This window comes from Micromys minutus (assembly GCF_963924665.1).
Source record: "Micromys minutus genome assembly, chromosome: 10".
Taxonomy (NCBI): Eukaryota; Metazoa; Chordata; class Mammalia; order Rodentia; family Muridae; genus Micromys; species Micromys minutus.
In genome coordinates, this window is record NC_137979.1 from 5,281,289 (window position 1) to 5,295,121 (window position 13,833).

Below are 13,833 nucleotides of genomic sequence, written 5' to 3' on the forward strand. Positions count from 1 at the left end.
GCCTGCTCAGCCTCCTCGGAGCCACGTACACTCCTGACATCTGCTCCACTAGTAGACTGGGATGGTAAGACAGACTTGTAGGATATCAGTGTGTGCTTTCCAGGCCTGGCTCCCTGCTGTATGTGAGCTGTCCAGACCAGGAGGGTCAGCCCCACCATAGACCTGGGCCTCCTGGTGACCTGGTGATAGTGTTCACTGTTGAAGGTGCTGCCGTAAATAGCCTCTGACTTTGGGAATACCAGATCATACACAAGCAGAAAATGCTGTGGGGGGTTATTAGCAGGCACCATAAGTGCTGGGCGAGGGAGCCCACAGTTCACATTTGAACCTCAGTACTCTTTGATGGAGGTCCCATGGTCCACATATAGTACTAATGGATTCAGGTGGCTGCCACCTGCTTCCTTCTATGGCCTTCTGGAATTTCCATTAGCTCAAGAGGCAGGTTAAAACTTGTCAAGTAGTGGGAACAGCATTTATGCTTGTGTGAGGGCCTGTCTTGTTATGTCAGTCTGTATCTTTATTTATTTATTTTTGAGACAGGATCTTGCCATGTGTGACCATGCCTGTTTTTTGTGAGGTTTCCTTGGGGTGAGGGACTGCTCACATGGATTATCCCAGACTGAGCTGGACAACAGGAAGTGGCAGTCCCCACTACCAGGATTATATAGTTGGCATGTAGTCAGCCTCGGCGGCTAACACCCAGGGCACACCTCTCTGCTGGGTAGATAGAACCAGCCTGTAGAGTGACAGCAGTCACAGTCCTATAGGAAGATAAAGCACACACTGATGGTGAGACCTTACTGACATTGGGATCTGGTCAGAGTTATCTCTGTCTTGTTTTGTTTTAATAAAAAAAATGTATTTACTTAGAAGCATTCAGAATGTCAACAAAACAGCCACATTTTTTTTTCCTGCAATTACAGAGTGGTATTCAGCTAACAAAACAACATTTATCTTTGTATAAGCTGCAGCAGAGACAACCGAAGATGAAGACAAAATAAAACCAAAAGGAAAAACAAACAAAACCCAATCAAACCACTGTCCCCATATATAACTAATATGTGCTGTGCACCAACAAGAACCTGCTTTAAATTTCCATGCCAATTTACAGTCCCCAGACTGTACCAGGCAAAGTTAGTGGCTATTGAAAATAGCACCAGGACAGGGCTATCTAAAGACACAATTGGTAGTGTGTTAACTATGCAAAAAAAGACACTCTACGGTTTAAAGACATATTACACAGCCTTACATTTCATTTTTTTCTTTAAAAAGGAGTGAGTTGTGTACAGAGGAGTTAAATGCTTTATAGACAAGAAAAATACACTAGAACTGACTCATCTTCATCTTCCTCTTCCTCATCGTCTTCCCCTTCCTTCTTTTTCTTGCTCTTTTCAGCCTTGACCACCCCCCTTTTCTCTGCATCAGGTTTTTCCTTTATCTCTGTAGGCAGCGATATCCTCGTACTTCTTCAGCTTGGTGCCTTTTCACAGCAATGGGAACCCTAACTAAGATGGACACCATGACCACAGCAGCACTTAAAAAGGAAAGCATGTATATTGGGGCTGGCTTCCAGGTTCAGAGGTTTAGCCCATTATCAGCATGGTGGGAAGCACGGTAGTATGCAAGCTGACTTGGTGTTGGACAAGGAGCTGAGAGTTCTACATCTGGATCTGCAGGAAGATAGTAAGCTTCTGAAACCTCAAAGCCCACCCTCAGTGACACACTCCCTCCAACAAAGACCACACCTCCTAACACTTTGGAAAAGAGCCACTATCTCTGAGCCTTTGGGAGCTATTTTCACTCAACCCCCCACAGGACCCCACCCCGCCATCACCCTTGAGCTGTGCTGTGGATGTTTCCGTTATGTCCAGCCCAGGGGATCCGATGCCCTCCCTGTGGGCACTGCATGGCCGCCTGTCCTCTGCACTTTGATCTGTCGTGGTCTCTCTGTAACAGTCTCTGTTGCTAGGATATATTTCTTTAAAGAGGGGTGAGACCTGTGCTTACCTGTGGGTATAAGGATAAAGATTTAGAATGAGTTATGAGTGAGAAGTGCGTTTTCTTAACTGCAGAGCCATCATCCAGCCTCCTTTACTGCTCCTTTGTTTAGTTCCTCGATCCATTATTGAAGTGGTCTATGAAGGTTTCAAATTATTATAGATTTGTCTTGTTTGCAGACATTCTGGGACTCTGTCATTTGGTTTCCATATGTTTATGGTGGTTATGTCTTTATTTTTAATGTTTGAGGCAAATTAATTGTTAGGAAAGAGTAAATTCAAATAAGTAAAGAAAATGGCTCTTGGGAAGGATGCAAGGTTGGGGCTTGTCATGGTTTGTATACGCTGAGCCCAGGGAGTGGCACTGTTTGGAGGTGTGGCCTTGTTGGAGTAGGTGTGTCACTGTGGGCTTGGGCTTTAAAACCCTTGTCTTAGCTTCCTAGAAGTTAGTCTTCTGCTATAGCTTTCAGATGAAGATACAGAACTCTCAACTCCTCCTGCACCATGCCTGCCTGGATGCTGCCATGTTCCCACCTTGATGATAATGGACTGAACCTCTAAACCTGTAAACCAGCCCCAATTAAATGTCCTTATAAGAGTTTTCTTGGTCATGGGGTCTGTTCATAGCAGTACAACCCTAACTAAGACACAGCTGGAGATATGGCTCATTGACAGCTTTTCCAGGTGCAATCCTCAGCACCCACATGGCTGCTGACAGGAAGTCTGTAACTCCAGGTCCAGGAGATCAGATCTCCTCATACCCACAATTCCATTCCTAGACTAGAAACCCATTGAAAGTTTCTCCTGTGGCACCACCATCTATACAACCACACCTACCACCGTCATGACCATCATCACCACCATCATGACTTCCAGTATCAACATCACCATCCCACCCCCACCATTACTGCCACTTCCACTAACATCTTTTATCTTTCATTAATTTGTGAATATCTTAACATGCCTTCCTCCCAGGTTCCCTCCCTTATTCCTTCTCTCTCTCTCTCTGGTCTCAATTTGTTTTGTTGAAACAGTCTACTTTTTGTTTGTTTAGATTTATTTGTGTGTGTGTGTGTGTGACCTGATGCACATGTTAAGAACTGAACTTGGATTTTTATGGTAGAAGGGCCACATTCCATCATAGTTAGAGATTAGAAATCTCTCTCCCCTTCTCTTCCCACTTCCCCCCTTCCCTTCATTACCCTTCCCTTCTTTCTGTTGAAAGAGCAACCCCAGGCTGGCTTCCATGGAGTCAAAGATGACTGAACTTCTGACTCTCCTGCTTCTCTCTGTACCTGCCAAGTTCAGGCATTACAGGCACATGTCACCAGGCCTGGTGTGTGTGGTGCTTAGGATCAAACCCAAGGCTTGTGCCTGCTCGGTAAAGGCTTTACCAACTGAGCTACATTCCCGGCTCCCCACCAGCCCCTGTTTGCTGGTTATTCCTTGATAAAATAAGCCATGCGTTAGTGTTGATGCTGAGACAGGCATGGGGCAGAGCTAGCTGCTCTTCCTGGCTCCTTGGCTCAGGCAGGTTACTGAGAGCAGCACTGTTAGGTTGTGAGTGAGCTCGTGCAGTTACATTCCAAGCGAAGGCAGTTCTCTCACATGACCTATGGTGGCAACATTATTTGGGTCCCCGAAGTCTTCGGCCTTATTGTTGACTGTCAGTTTGTCTCTCCTTAAATACCTAGGTCTGTCTGTTTCCAGTGAGGAAGGTGAGGCTATCCTGCTGCTTGGCTAAGGGTGAACAAGAACTCGGCCTTTTCTAAGGCCTTCTAGACACATTGCTGCTGATTATCTTCAACACATAAAGCAGACTCTTGGCTTTGGGCCTGCAGGCAGAGAGCCGTGTATTAACAGCGTTCCAGAAGAAGGGGCCCACAAGGGATGTCTTTGAGCACACTAGGAAGGTGGCTCAGCCAAGCCAAACACCAGCATAGTACCTGGCACTGAGACACACTGTACCTACTGAGTAATCAAAGCTTGGCATCTCCTCCAGCCTCAGGAACCCATAGGCAGCCCATTCATGCCACAGACAGTTAATCATTGCGCATACCAAGCCGTGCCCTGGGCTGAGCCACAGATACAGGACAAGGGTGAGAGCAAGCGTTTTCAAGGCCCAGCACTTGAGCTGACCACTGGTCAAGTCTTAGCTCCAAAGCCTTACAGTGAACTCCTCTTTAAAGTTTTCTATTTTATGTGCATTGTTGTTTGGCCTGTGTATGTGTGTGTGAGGGCATGGGACCCCTGAAATTGGAGCTGTAGACAGTTGTGAGCTGCCATGTAAGTGCTGGGAATTAAACCCAGGACCCCTGAAAGAGCAGCCAGTGCTCTTAACCACTGAGACTTTTCTATCTTTGAAGAACATAACTTATGGACCAAATTGGAAAGGGGCTGCCTTGAGGGGGCCCTGGTTAGCATTGCATATTCCCCCCAGCTCTGAAAATAGTCTCTGTTGCAGTTAAAAAAAAAAAAAAAAAAAAAAAGAAAGAAAGAAAAAGGCATGACCTCTGACCCGGGTGGTTGCTCCCTTGCATTAGGTCTGGCACTGTGGGGCTGTATGGAACTGACAATATTTCTGTCTTATTGGCGCTGCCCTTTGGTTACTCTCTCTCCCGCTGCCTCTCTACCAGCTGTGCTCACTCCCTGTAGCCACCCCTGGTCCCAGCAGTGGCTGCCCTCTCACAGTTCCTTTGGTGTTGAGTCACCGAGTAAAGGAAAACACCACACAATAAACTCTAATCCAATGGATATGATATAATTTGCCTAACTAGACAGCACAAATCATCCTATACATACCCATCCCTTATAAAATATCCACAACAACCTGTATCTATGCAGAGACGCCCAGAGAGGAATGCCTGCATCTGCTCCTCCATGTTGTTTCTTGCTCCTTCCCACTCTCGGTCCTCCCTCTCTTTCTAAAACTTTGTTCCCACCCATCCTTCCTTTTCATCCAATGACAGGCCTCATTTTATCTTGTACCTGCCTTCCTGCGTAAAGACATCTTACACTCTGTAGCTTGGACCTAAGATGAATGCTGGTGGCACAGAGAGACAGGTTATCTCCAAGTTCAAGGTGAATCTCAATTCAAGGCCAGAGGTCTATAGAGAGAGTCTAGGAGAGCCAGAGTTACACAGAGAAATCCTGTCTTAAAACAAACAACAACAACAACAAAAACAAACAAACAAAAAAAAAAGCTTGGCCCATGCTATGTTTCCATAGTAAAAAAGAACAACCTTGGAGTACTGGAGACTCTGGTTTTCTCCTTCCTCTTCCAGAAAAGCAACTGTGTGAATTTGAGGAGGCGGGGCCTGCTGTAGCATTGGGTGTGGTCCTTTAGATCACACCTCTGAGTTGCTCTGGGCCACACCCTCCCTTTACAGCCTCTCAGCATATTCAAAATCCTCTAGTCTATCTCTGGATTCTTTTTATCTGTAAGATTTATCTTTTTAATTATACATATACATCTCCCCACATGTTCACAAGAGTGCAGGTGCTTAGAGTCCGTGAAAGGACATTGGATTTCCCTAGAGCTGGCATTGCACATGAGCCACCTGGCGTGGGCCCTGGGAACTGAATTTGGGTCCTCTGCAGGAGCAGTACACGCTTCTCACCACTGAGCCATTGAGACCTCAGTGGGTAGGTTTCTAAGAAGTAGCAAGGGGTAGCTCTCTTCTCTGTGTCCTGAGCCCACTCACACCGTGTCAGGAAATGGCACCAGGCCTGTGGTTCTTGTGCTTTTTCTCTGAAAATTCAGTTTCTGTTGAAGGGGGTGGGGGAGGGGTCTTGAACAGTCCTTTGCCTCAGGCTCCAGGAAGCTGCTAGGTCTGCAGAAACACACACTTGGTTTCTTCATTGCACCATGTACTTAAACCTCTGCCTTTCTTCCTTGGTCATGGTCTCCGAGCCCTCTGGCTCTGGTATAAAAAAGGGAAAGCAGGCAGGGCTGTTATCTAGGACTTGTTTGGCTAAAGCCGTCAGTATGGACCGCAGGTCATTCCTGCCCAGTTGCCCATCTCTCTGTGTCTCCCGTTTCTCTGTCACTCGAGGCAGGGTGATGTTTATAAGCACAGTGCTTCCAGGGCTGGGCTTAGATTTGTCAGAAAACAGCTGCTTATTTCTAGGGAGAAAGTATCTATGATATGATAACCAGGATTATTGAAGATAACAGAGGCTTATGTGTTAAAATTAAACAAAATAGGGCTGGAAACTTCATCCCGGAAAGCCTCTGACTACAAACACAGGGAGGGCAGTGTTGGCTCTGTGGAAACAGAGAAAACAGAGTCTCAAGGGGCCGTGGCTCGAGTGGCGACTGTAAGGCAAGCTTCTCCCCCCCCCCCCCAGGTGGGGTATGGATGCCGGCTTTGGAGGAGAACACTGCTTTGTTCATTGGAAGCCATTTGATAATGCTCACTAAAGCTCACCAGGAGTAAAAAAGGATCTGAGACTTCAAACATGGGCTGAGATAAGGCAAAGCTTGAGAGTTTTCAGAAGCTCCCTGGAAGAGGGAGCAGGGGCAAGGGATGGGGGCAGTTCCTAAGCGTGGGGGGTGGGTGTCACCCAGCACTGGCCACATGTACCCGATGTGTTTTTACAGCCTTGAAGTGACACTCGTGGTTAATGATCTGTCCTGGACCCTAGTGGGCCCCATTCTTTACCCCTTGTCTCTTCTAACGCAGCGAGAGGCGCTTTTGATGTAATTGGCCCTTGAAACACGACAGTAATCACTTTGTGACCTCCTTCAGCTTATTTTTAATTACAAGGTCTACTGCATTGTTAAATTATTAACTCTTGTCAATTATTTCTCATGGTGTTTTCTTATCTTGATGAGACCGAAAACAGCAAGGTCTTGTAGGCTCATTTGAGATTCAGCCCACCGTAGCTTAGACCCAGCCAGGGGAGCAGGTGTTTGTCCCAGTGTGGGAGCTGTTGGGATACAGATGGCAGGGCTGGCTAGAGCCTGGCCGTGGCAGTGGGAGCTTCCCCACCCACCTCTGAGCAGAGGCCATGCACATTTTCTTCATACAGAAGTGCACATGTCCCTTTGGCTCCTCTGCCCGGGGCCCAGACACCCTTCCCTTCAGCCTTGCCCGATCCTGGCCATTTCCCTGGTTCAGGACCTCTTTCTTTTCGCCCTTCTCAGCCCAAACGCCATTGTCCCTTCTCCAGTGCCCATGAGCGTTCTTGACTAAACAACAAACACAAAGACATGTGCTTGTTTAATATCCACAAATACAGCTTCTCCTTGTCATGCTAAACTCCGTCAGCAGAGGGCACTGTGACTGCACCGTAGAGCAGGAAGAGGGGCGCTTTACTGTTTCTACCAGATCTTGGAATTGCTTCTGGCTTTGCTTCTGACTTTGACAGTGAACCCAAGTGTACAACAGACAAGAATACAGAAGAAACCCTCACTGCTGTCCTTACTTGCCCAAAACCTGGCATAATCTTGGGATCTATTAGTCCATCAGTCTCCCTCAGTTTATCTTGAGTCCAGGCACTGTTGTCGGCTCTTCCAAGGGTGAAGGACAACCGTGAACATGAGCTGATGATGCTGGCCAACTTCATTAAGGGGATTTGGGTGCTGCTTTCTTAGTGTGGTGGTTTGAATATGCTTAGCCCATGGGCCATGTGGCCTTTTTGGAGGAAGTGTGTCACTGTGAGGCTGGGCGTTGAGAACCCCCTCCTAGTCTGGAAGACAGTCTTCTGGTTGCCTTTGGAATAAGATGTAGAACTCTCAACTCCTCCAGCACCATGCCCACCCTGTTTCCCACCTTGATGATAATGGAATGAACCTTTGAACATGTCAGCCAGCTCCAATGAAATGCTGTCCTTCATACTAGACGCCTTGGTCATGGTGTCTGTTCACAGCAGTAAAACCCTTAGAGATACACAGTGAGTCACCTGGCCAGAATCAAAGACCAAGAACGTGCCTAACTCCATGTGAACGACCTTGGCACTCTGGTTTAGGGACAGTCATTTTGGGTGGCTGGGTCAGCAGGCAAGTCTAGGATGGCTAAGGTTGGTGTGGCTTAAAACCCATGGGACAGTCCCCTTTTCTGGGGCTGGGGACCCACAGTTCCCAGGTCCCATTTTGGAGATGAAGGGAATGAGTGTTGGTGGAATGTGGTGGTGCCAAGCTCTGGGCAGTCTGACCTGTGAGGAGGGGGCAGGACTCAGGCTGTCCTGGGGAGGGGGCAGGACTCAGGCTGTCCTGGGGAGGGGGCAGGACTCAGGCTGTCCTGGGGAGGGGGCAGGACTCAGGCTGTCCTGGGGAGGGGGCAGGACTCAGGCTGTCCTGGGGAGGGGGCAGGACTCAGGCTGTCCTGGGGAGGGGGCAGGACTCAGGCTGTCCTGGGGAGGGGGCAGGACTCAGGCTGTCCTGGGGAGGGGGCAGGGCTCACTCAGCATGGCTGCCCTGCTCCCACCCAGTTGCAGGTATGGGTCTGTGGAGTGATGAACACAACAGAAGTGTGTGACAACACTGGAACCTGCTGAGACTCTGAAGGCTGATGCATCTCTCCGTATCTGGTCCTCTGCAAAGATAATCTTGGCAAAGATAGGGGAGTAGGAGAGGGAGAGGCATTTTTTTTTCTTTAGCAATATAGCCACTACAAGATGCCCTGGCTTATATAAATAACCCCCCACTCATGTTCTTGTAAATAACACTCATTAAACTCATTTTTGTGTGTCTCTCCTGCACACACACACACACACACACACACACACACACACACACACGGCTGGATGTCTGCTGGCCAGCTTCTATGAGGCATTCAGAGGTTCAGAGCCAAAGCCTTCCTAGTGTCTGTCAGTGGTTCTGGTTTGATGAACTGAAGCGTGGCTAGTGTCGCCATCCCCTAGGTGGCCTGTTCTGGTATACACTCGTGGGCCCCTCTTACAACTCTTGCAGGGCACCTAACACACTTCTCAAGCTGGGAAGAACTAACTCATTTTGCGTTGAAGGCAATAGTCCTCTGTGGTGGGGGACGCCTGAAGGCAGGGGTAGGAGGGGCAACTGGAAGGAGGTGGGTTTTATCTTGGCTCTGAGTTTGAGAAGTTAGTTACCATGGTGAGGAAAGTATGCTGGAGCTCACAGTGGACTGAAGATCCTGGTGGAGCTCACGGTGGACGGAGGAGTTAGTGGGCGAGCGGAGAGGTCAGGGTGGAGTTGACGTGTTGGCGGGAGCATGTGGCACTTCGGTAGGTTAGGAGACAGCCCGGTACGGAATCTGGAATACATATATCCTTCCAGGCTCCATGTGAAATATCCCTGCTCGCCAGTCCACAGTCCCAAAGGTTCTGCACCCTTCCAAAACTGTGCCACCCACCAGGGACCGAGTCAAACACGTGAGCCTGGGAGGACCATTTCACACAAACTGGAACACCCATGGTTTAGGTCTCTCTGCCCATGCCTGGGCTTCTCTAGTTCAGCTGCCACTGTGCTGAGTTCAGAGCTTAGGGTACCCAGTAGACACACACACACACACACACACACACACACACACACACACACACACATGGCCCTGGGGTATATGTGAGGTACACAGGAATGTACAGGTGGCACCCACCCACCCACCCAGAGTCTCTTACAGAGATTTGCCTTTCAGTGACGGAGCAAAAATTCCCCATTTTCTGGTCAGGAGAATCAACAGGAGAGCTGTGTGCATCTCTGGCTTATGCTGACACTAATACAATGCTAACAATGTGTTTCTCGAACAAGGTTCTTCAGGTGGACTAACCATTAATTCTCATAAAGACCCCGTGACCACCCGAGTTTGATTTCTGGAATCCAGACGGTGAAAGGAGAAAACCAGTTCCTGCACCTAGTTCTCTGACCACCACAAAAGTGCTGAGGTCTCCATGATAAATAATAAATAAGCAAATAGGGGCTGGAGGGATGGCTCAATGGTTAGAGCACTGACTGCTCTTCCAGAGGTCCTGAGTTCAAATCCCAGCAACCACATGGTGGCTCACAACCATCTGTAATGAGATCTGTGCCCTCTTCCGGTGTGTCTGAAGACAGCGACAATGTACCCACATATATGAAATAGATAAATCTTTATAAAAAATAAGCAAATAGATGCAAAAAAAAAAAGGTTAAGAAGAGAACCCTGTGATGTAGGAAGCACACACAATGTAACACGCATAGCAGATACTGTAGTGTGAAGTATTCTGATCTTTCTTTCACAGCACCTGCTGTGTAAAGCAGCCTATGCCAGGGAGAGGTTGCTTCTGTGGAAGGTCTGTCGGGGACGGAGTTCTAGAGCCAGCAGCTTGGCGGGTGGGCTCCGCAGAGGCTGGCTGGTGAGCAGACAAGGTTCTCATTCTGGTTGCTGCCACCTACCTGGTCTGGAAGGACGTGGAGCTGTGTCATTAAACACAGCCACCCACCCCGAACTGTCCTGTCCCCAGCTCCAGCCAATGTTTGGAAGTGGGGGAGTGGCTTTGTCCCCTAAGCCTCATAAGCCGTTCTGTTAGACCTTGCTGTGCTAGAATTCACTCCTTGCTATCCTGAAGCTGAGGCAGAACGTGGGGGATTTGCTCAACTTCTCACAAGTCATTGCTCGTGGGCTTCCCGGCCCTCTGCTCCGCTCCATCGTCTCCAAGACAAAGAGTCTGACTTGAGTTTTGGACTTTGAAAGATGTCTCTCCATAGGAATACAGCTCAGCAAAGTCAGAAAGAAAAGGGCCATTTTGAAAAACAAGAAAAAAAATCCAGTTTAAGTCAGGCCTGGTTTGAGGACAGTCACAGGTCAGCCAGGGTTACACAGTATGTATAGCCTGTCTCAAAAGATACGTTAAAAAGAATAGGATTTAAGGTGGGTTACATTTTTGTTTTTTGATGTGCTAAAGCATGCTGACATTAACTCAAGCCATGCAGAATGGTGAGCCACGTCCTGCTGTCCCCTGGTCCCCCACCCTGCTGGACCCCTGATGTAGCTGTGTATTCGCGCACATGGAATCAAATAGGAAGATAAAACTGGTTAAGTTTTTCTACAATGTTATTGCGTGTGTCTAAACGAGGGCTCACACAATTGTTTACATTATGTGTGTGGATGTTCAGAGAACAACTCGTGGAAAATAGTTGTCTCTCTCCACCATGTGAATCCCGAGGCCTTGAACTTGGGTCATCAGGCTCAGCAACAAGTGTCTTTATCCACTGAGCCATCTCTCGGGTCCAAGGTGGATTGAAAAGGAAATTTTTACCTATTTTATCTGAGCACGTCATAGCTGCAAGTCTAGCAAGGACCTCAGAAAGACATGCGGGCAGCCTGAGTCTGTGTGGAGCTGTGTGGAGGGGCAGAGGAGAGATGAATTTGGCTTGGATACCCACATGGTCTTGTAGAGTAGACACTGCTATTGGAGCAGGGGCCATACCAGAGTGAAGATGGGACCCTCAGAACAAAGGTGACTCAGAGACAGATGGACACTCCAGTGTCCCAGAGACTGTGGAAGGAACCAAGCAGTGAGCCAGAGAAAAATGTAACTTAGTGTTCCGTGCTGCCTCTCCAGGGAGAGCACAGAAGGTTAGATCTGGAGGATACTAGCTTAAAAAAATGTATTTTTACTTCTGTGTATGTGTGTGTCTGTGTGTCCTGTCCCCCCACCCCCCATCTCTGTGTGTGTGTGCTTTCGAGCCTGCAGAGATCAGAAGAGGGCTGATTCTCTAGGGCTGGAGTTCTAGGTGCTGCTGGGGGCTGAACTCGGGTCCTCTGCAAAAGCAGGAAGTGCTCTTTACTGCTGAGCCATTGCTCCAGTTCCCATTCTCCATCTCTGAAGACTGTTCTGTTCAGTCAAGGTATTATATATGTATATATATATATATGTATATATTATATATTTATATATTATATATTATACATACACTATATATATTATATATGACACATACACTATATATATATATGTATATATATACATACATAAAATCCATGACCCAGGAGTGTTAGTGCACATCTTTAACTCCACCCCCCACCCCACCAAATGCTATCTGGGGTCCCTAACTCACCAACCTGGCTCTCAACCACCCCTGGGAAAATCCTCCAATACTGTGGGGGCAACAGGTGAGTGGGAATGGGAGGTATACTGCAGAGACTTGGGGGGGTTGCAGGGGGAATGGGAGGTATACTGCAGAGACTTGGGGGGGTTGCAGGGGGAATGGGAGGTATACTGCAGAGAGATGAGCAGAGAAAAGAGCTGAAACTTTCTGTTGTCTTTTAAAACATGAAAAGTGAAAAAATATTTAGCATTTTTCACTTTGTGTTTAATATCGTGTTATGGTTTAATTCTTCTCCCAAAATACTCCCTAGGGCCTCTGACTGTTTCTGCAGCCTGGTGTTTGAAATTGCTTCTTTGTTTCCCAACTCCAGGGATAGCTTGAAGTATGAGTCAGAACCTAAAGCCAGTCACCTTCTCCTCCCCTTCTTGTTTCGGTGTCCACTGATGCCCATTTAATGGGCTGGAAATGAGGTCCCCAGCGCCTGTGTCGGACCTTGAGACTCTTATCTCTTCATGCAACTTTCACTCAGAATTAATGCCCTGCTGGCCAGTGGTGGGGGGAGTAAACTCGTTAGGGGCGCTAACCGATTCCTTCCTCATCAGCTAACTGCATTCACTGCGTGCGTGTGCTCAGAATAATGTCTATTCTACAAGCCAAATGGAGAAAGTCTCTAATGTATTTCCCTGAATTTGGCCTGCCACAGTTGTAAATTACCTCGCTTAATGGACTTGGGGATTCTGTTATCTATTTGGAAACTTTTCGAGCTCCTGGAGAAGCAAATCAAGTGTCTTAGTTCTGAAAGAAGGAAGGGGGGGGACTTTGAAGTTTTACCCTTCAACAACAGCATTATTGATGTCTGCTCTGTTGTGTAAACACTTTCCCGTGGACTAAGTGTGAACAAAGAGGCCATGGGTGCTTTTTTTTTTCTCAGTAAGTCACCCCAAAATAATGACTACCAGGGCTCATAAATCCCCTCTGGAAACAGGTATTCCAGGTACTTTTTCTTCCCCCAGATTTATTCCATCTGCATTGGGGAAGGGGAGAGTTCCCTTTGACTCCAGCACTCAGGAGGCAGAGGCAGGGGGATATCTGTGAGTTCAAGGCCAGCCTGTTGACATAGTGATTTCCTGTTTCTGTGATGCTTGGTTCTGTATGTTAGCCTGGCAAGGCCACAAGGCTGCCCAGATATTTAGTGAGACATTATTCCGAATGATTCTGTGGGGATATTTTTGGAGGAGATTAACATTTAAATCGACTCTCATCGGTATGAATCTGACAACTTCAAAATCTGCTGAGCTGATGTCCCAATTTGAACCCAAAGGCCAGAGGCTGCTGTAGACCTGGGAAGAACTGATATCCCAGGCCAGAGGCCACCAGGATTCTTACTGGGAGAGGTCAGCCTTGTAATTTTGTCAAGTATTCAAATCTCCCTGGTGGTCTGGTGAGATGGCTCGGCAGGTAAAGGCACTTGTCACCAAGCCTGACAATCTGAATTTGATTTTGGGGACTCATATTGTGGTAGGAGAGGATTGCCTTCTGCAAGTTGCCCTCTGACATACATGTGTGCCATGGCACTTGGTATCCCCTTCTCTACCACCCCTCTCCCTTGCACACATACACAGGCACACACACAACACACACACACAGGCACACAGACACACACAACATCAGACACACAGAGACACACAGACATACAGATAGACACACAGACATACAGACATACACAGTCACACAGACACCCAGACATTCAGACAGACAGATAGACATACACAGAGACAGACACACATAAAGACAGACACAGACATACAGTCACAGACAGAGACACAACAC